Source organism: Triturus cristatus, chromosome 4_2, assembly GCF_964204655.1.
Source record: "Triturus cristatus chromosome 4_2, aTriCri1.1, whole genome shotgun sequence".
NCBI classification, from domain to species: domain Eukaryota; kingdom Metazoa; phylum Chordata; class Amphibia; order Caudata; family Salamandridae; genus Triturus; species Triturus cristatus.
The window spans coordinates 295,161,542-295,167,927 of record NC_140586.1 but is presented as its reverse complement, the minus strand read 5'-3'; positions in this window follow the sequence as shown (position 1 = coordinate 295,167,927).

The window sequence follows — 6,386 nt, the reverse complement described above, 5'->3', positions numbered from 1 at the left end:
ATCACAGTAAATCAGACTGCACATAAAGGAAATCAGAATACACACTTTTAGTATAAACAGCCCACCACTCTTAATAAAAATATATCTTGTGTAATCACTACCACATGTCTCTCTGTGAGGTGTAAAGCCTAGCACGGACATGGCTTATGTCCACCTGCTTAGTTTAAAGAAAAAAAAAAAAAGTTCATACTGTATAATATATTGCAACGTGCATGTCGTTCACTACATATCTGCTCATACCTACCAACGAGCAGCTTTTTACCTTCCTATTGTTCTGGTTATGTAGCCATTCATCGTAACCGTTACGCCACATAACCTTTATCCCGTAGTCCTTCCTACGCAGGTAAGCAGCACGCAATTAAGTATATTTATTTGGTTTTTACCTTTACCACGTGGTACTGTACTCCACAGGGAAGCATATAATTGTTTTTAAATGACATTATTTTAATGTTCTTTGAAAAAAAATTAAAGGTGCTGGTAGAGGTAAAGTTGATTTTAGAGTTTTGGAATGAGTAGAGGTAAAGGGAGATAAGTGTGATTTTGGGGGTCGCGGAGGAAAATAGGGGTAAGGGGGTCGCGGAGGAAATTAGGGGTAAGGGTGCTTATAGGATTTAGGAGTTGGTAGAGAAAAAAAGAATGTAAGGGTGATTTTAGGGTTAAGGGCTGGGTAGTGGTAAAGTGAGGTACAGGTAGGTTTAGATTTTAGGGATGGGCAGAGGTAAAGGGAGGTAAGGGCGAGTTTAGAGGTAAAGGAGGTAATGGTCATTTTAGGGTTTAGGTTTATTTTAGGGTTTAGGTTTTGGGTAGAGATATAGGGAGGCAATGAGGTAAATAAAAAAAAGGATCATATATATATATATATCCTTGTAAAAACGGAGTTCCAACTGTGCTCTCAGGTCTAGGAAAAAGACACCACACCATCCAAGTTGCTTCCAGGGGGTTTATTACTTCATAAACCCAACGTGACGCGTTTCACCCTAACGGGCTTGCTCACACACCGTTATGCTACCGGACCGCCGTATACATACTGAAATTGTATATGCATCGACATTGAAAGAGGACTATTGCAAGGGTTATTCGGCGCCATGTTGGAACAGTAAATATTTGAACAAATGTCAGTACTTTGTAGGCGCCATTACATAACAGTAACATAAATCGTATATTTGGTCCAAACAAACTCCTGGATTGTTTATAAACATACATTAGTGGACTGTGACAAGACGTGTTTTGTAAATTCAACAAAGACATTCTAATACTCAGGAAAACAGCTAATCTCGCTCCAATAGAGAAAAAAGAGAGTATTTCAGCGCCATTTGGGACAATAATTCTATGCATAAATGACAGTACTTGGTATGCGCTGTGCAACGCCAGTAATAGTATGCAAATGGACACATAGTGGATGATTGATACGAGTGGAAATCACCTCGTTTAATGATGGAAAAATGATGGAAAAACTATATCTCGCTCCTAGTGAGCATGGGTATCGTCCATTGCAATGCTGCGGTGCCGTGAGGTGAGGCTAGAGGATGTGTAGTACAAGGTCATAAAGCGCTCCCAGTATGCTTAATTCTAGGGAATGGTTGCACGGTGTTGAATGAGCACTCGTAAGGCCTCAATTAGTGAGGAATGGTGAAATTAGTGTACACTTTACGCATATGATCGCTTATAATTATATCTTACACTAAATGGGGGCAAGAATGTGTGCGCCCCTATCTGTGTTGCTCATTACTAGTGCACGTTATTCCCCGTTTGCTACCAAGTGTGTTGGTTGAGACAATTGACTCGGTTATTCTACTGGCCCCATGTGTGTTAAAGTGTTGACTTTAACCCTGGTGTCTTAGGTCTATTATATATCTTAGACTGTACAACGCAGGGTAAAGGCATTCACAATTTACTTTTTGCCTGTGTCTCCATTCAGTCATCTGCTCAAAAGTTTGTCTTCCTGAGATTGGAGTGTGCCCTATTGATGTTAACACATGAATCCTCAGAGAGGCAATACAGATCTTCTCCATAGGTTGTTACATCCCAGGTATGGGTAGTGCACACAGTCTTATTTCTACTCACTTGCATTCTGGTACTTTTAGTTTTGTTTGTACCCGTTCTAAATGCAGGACTACAAGCGCCAGAAAGCAAAAACAAGCTGCTCACACCTAGCATGGTACAGCATGAGAGCACTGAGTCAGAACTGGAATGTATAAAAGGCTGCCCGAGAGATGGTAAAGAGGCTATGCTCCCCGAGAGGGACGAACATAACATTAATAAACTGTAACACTAAAAGCATTGAATAAGCAGCAAGCGAATGAGATTGACAATAAAGCCAACCAATAGTAAGTAACAGGGGGCTATAATCTCAGGTAAGCTCTCGGAAAGCCCGCAATAGGTCTTTTGTAACCAAACAGTTGTGCTGTCTGGAAGGCTTGGTCTAACGAGTTTAATTTCCGATGGAATCCTTGTACAACACCATTTTTCTGACATCAAAATCAGCCTGACAAGCGAGCAGCACCTAGCGACAGCATGGTTCCCTTACAGTGCTATATGAGTGAGATCGGATACTCGCATTCAATGATTTACTTGTTTACTCATTCAATAACACATTTCTGAGGACTACAGGGTCACATCAGTTTGCAGAGCATGCTAAATAAACGTTCATTTTGATTGTACACGAATGTAACTATATATTCGGTGCGTTTGCAGTCCTTTTCACTAAGCTAGCAAGATGGCTCAGTGAGATGAACACTCCCAAAAGAACCATGCAGAGAACTACAGATCATGAGTCCAAAACTTGGTAAAGCAGGCTGACTCTTTTATTCATCCAAAAAGTTGGTATAGTGAATGCAGTTAAATTAGGTGACAGCAACACATGTTGTTTAAAGTGCCCAGCAATGGCATATGTGCGGTATAAAGCTCTGTATAAGAAACACATAACTATTAAACATTGTTTTCCATCCTCTGCCCCTCCACACATCCTACTTTTCTTCCATCCCAGTGTACCATCGAGTTACTTGATACACGGACCGAAGGGATACCAGCTGATTTGTGCTAGTTGTATTGTACTGTAGAGCAAAATTTACATAGCTTTCTACCCCTACGTGGGGGCGCTAAAGTGCTTGCCTACATGGGTAGCACGCTACACCATGTAGCGTGTGTGGATGGAAGTGAATGGTCTTTGTTTTGATCCTGTATGGGAAGTGTTTCCATGTCGTGCATGATGATAATCAAGGTACAGTTATCGTGTTATAGTATACAGCACTTAGCAGTGGGATGACTGAAGAGGTGTGAGAGAGTGGTGCAGTTTATAATTTACAGTAATAAGGTAGCTTTTAATAGCCCTGCAAGTCCCTTTATAGTAATTCTTATGATCACAGTCACCTTAGCTGGTTACGTCTCTATCTTGCCCATTCTTAGATATTTTGTTTAAAGTTTATGGTCCTGAGCAGGCATAGGTTGGGAGAAACAGTAGAGATCTGCTGGGATGGATTTTGGAATATCATACTGTATCTGATTGCCATTGTGCGCTATCATAGTATGCATGTAACCTGTTGGGACCCGCAGTGGTGAATTAAATTAAAGTCCCCAGTTTGCCTGCAGCATAAGGTAGATCTCTTTGGTTATTCCATGTCTGTTCAATTGGTGATGGGAGGTTTAATGTTGTAAACTGGTACACTATTGGGCGATGGACAGGACCCATAGCAATGTTCTCTTATACTGCGTGACAGTCTTGCGCTTACATAAGGGAGTTATTGTGCAGCCTGTATGAACTACAAGCAACAACACAACCGCTGAGTGTTAAGGTATTCGCATGGGCAAAGAGGGTTATATATTGAGTTGAAGTAGCTTTATATAGCTTTCACTGCCTTTGACGAGGCATTAAAGCACTTTATACCAGCAGCAAGCTGCTCCGGAACACAAGTTTTTTTTTTTTCTCCCTCCGGTAATTAGGATTTGTTCTTGGGATTAATCTTGAGCGATTAAGGAAACCATTCCATGTACTTCTCCAGTTTCAATGTGGTAGATTAAATTAATATGCATTAGGCTTGATCTTTAGTGGGAGAAGCGGTAAGTCAATTCATGCACATGGTTGGCAGTATTAATAAATGGGCAACAGAGGATTGGTTACTGTTAGGTTGCATGGGTATGACTTTTTAAAGGATAGGTTGTGCTCTTTGAAATGAGGTGTGGACAATTTGCAGAGGGCGGAACAAGATGACCCCATTACAACTTTTGAGATTCAGGAGGCCATACGAGCCCTTGCAACTGGCAAGACCCCAGGGCTAGACGACGTACCTGCCAAATTTGACAAGGCATCTGCCCTGCTTTTAGTCCCCCATCTGCAAATATTATATGGTGAGGCCTTATTGGCCTCATGCCTCCCTACTACCCTCTGCAAAGCACTGTTTATCTCGTTTTCTAAGCCAGACAGAGATAACACAGCATTAGGCTCATACAGACCACTGGTTCAAATCAACATGGATTATAAGTGTTGGCCAATATACTCACCGACTGATTAGCGCCTTTGATCCAGACATTGGTACACCCAGACCAAAATGGGTTTGTCTCGGCCTGGAACACCTCTCTTAATTTGCGGAAATTCTAAAGAATCCTGGCATATGCTCTCCACCCAGTGGCCCCAGGGTGGATGTTTCGTGCTTGACCTGTAGAAGGCCTTCAATTCCCTGGAATGGGTCTTCCTATTTGACACACTGACACGGTATGGTTTTGGGAATTGCTTCATCAAATTGGTAAAGTTGTACACTACCTCTAGCCAGAGTCAAAACAGGCATCCTCATCTTTGATCAAATTCAGGTACATAAAGGCATTCCCCGGGGCTATCCACTCTACCCTATGCTTTTTTCCCATGGCAATAGAACCGTTAGCACTTGCCCTTCGCAAACAAGGTAGAGATTGGGGAATACCTTAGGAGATGGAATTCAGTCACTCTCTTTATGCTGACAATTTACTCCTCTATCTTAGGGACATACACTCGATCCCCACCACAGTGGCCCTAACACTCACCCTTTTTACCCACCTTTCAGGCCTCAAAATCAACTGGGCGAATTCCTGTCCCTTTCCATGTACACCCACATTGCAAAACCCAAACTTCAGCCTCACAGAAGTCAGGTTATCCTGGCAACCCACCATGTTCCAGTATTTGAGCATTCACGTGTACCACTCGCCTACGGACCTCTTTGATGGTAACCTCACTCACGAAGCATCACTATGGGTGCATATGAGCTTCTGGAGGTTGCTGCCAATATCAGTGGCAGGACGTATAGCCCTCCTAAAAATGGTCATGCTATCCCGCCTTTAATATTATTTTGCCAACCTCCCCCTATACATCCCAAGACCCTTCTTCAACTCCCTCAAGACACTAACGAGGGAGTTCGTCTGGAATAATTCCTGTTGCTAAGTGGCACGCTCTAAACTTTATTCATCCACTGATGGGATGGGCTTGCGGTACCAAATCTCGAGCATTACTATCTGACATCCCGCCTCCAATCGATAGCTAGATGGCTGGTGGGCCAGCAGATAGCCAACACTGTCACAATATTTCTGGCCTGGAGCTTACTTAGTAACCTTCACTTGTTTCACCCTTGTTCTAGCGTGGCAACGCCCAATCCCACACTCCTACGAGTAGTGCACCGTTTCTACCATTGCAGCCTCTTCATTACAAGGTTAAGGAGTCCTTTTGCTCCGGCTCTGGCTTGGCTCACCCAGAGGATGTTGCATCACCACCTCAGAGGAGCTGGCCCCCGGGCACGAGGCAGGCCTTCTCACCCTAGGAAACCTGTACCGAGACAGAGCTCGCATCCCACTTGAGACCCTGATAGAAGAAGAGGGTTTCCCCCTGGCCACCTTCTCTATAATTCACTACATGGGGTGCTGGGGAGCAAGTGGGGTAATATGGCACAAGAACACCGGATACACCTCAATATACTGTATCTTCCTGTGATGGCAACAGGCAGACACCTAACCCACTGACTTACTGCATACATACGCTGCACTGATGCTCGCACCGGTGCTGGGCGACCTTACTTACCCTGCTTAGACAAGGAATAGGCTGCCCTGCTAGAGAGCCCAATCCATGTTCCACGCAACACTCATTTCAGACATATTCAATGTTAAATTATCCACAGAGCCTACCTTCCCCCGATAAGATTAACAGTTATTTTCACCGCAAGGACGACACCTGCCTTGCAGCAATTTGGTAGATACAGATTTATTTCACATGCTATGGGTCTGCACGTCCCTCTATCAGTACTGGCGGTGGGTGCCTGACATCTATCAATTTGCACAGGGCACCCCTTGATCCACACATGGGAGATAGGCCTCTTACAATACAATACATTTATAGAGCGCAAAGCTACCTAAAAATATGTACCAGCGCT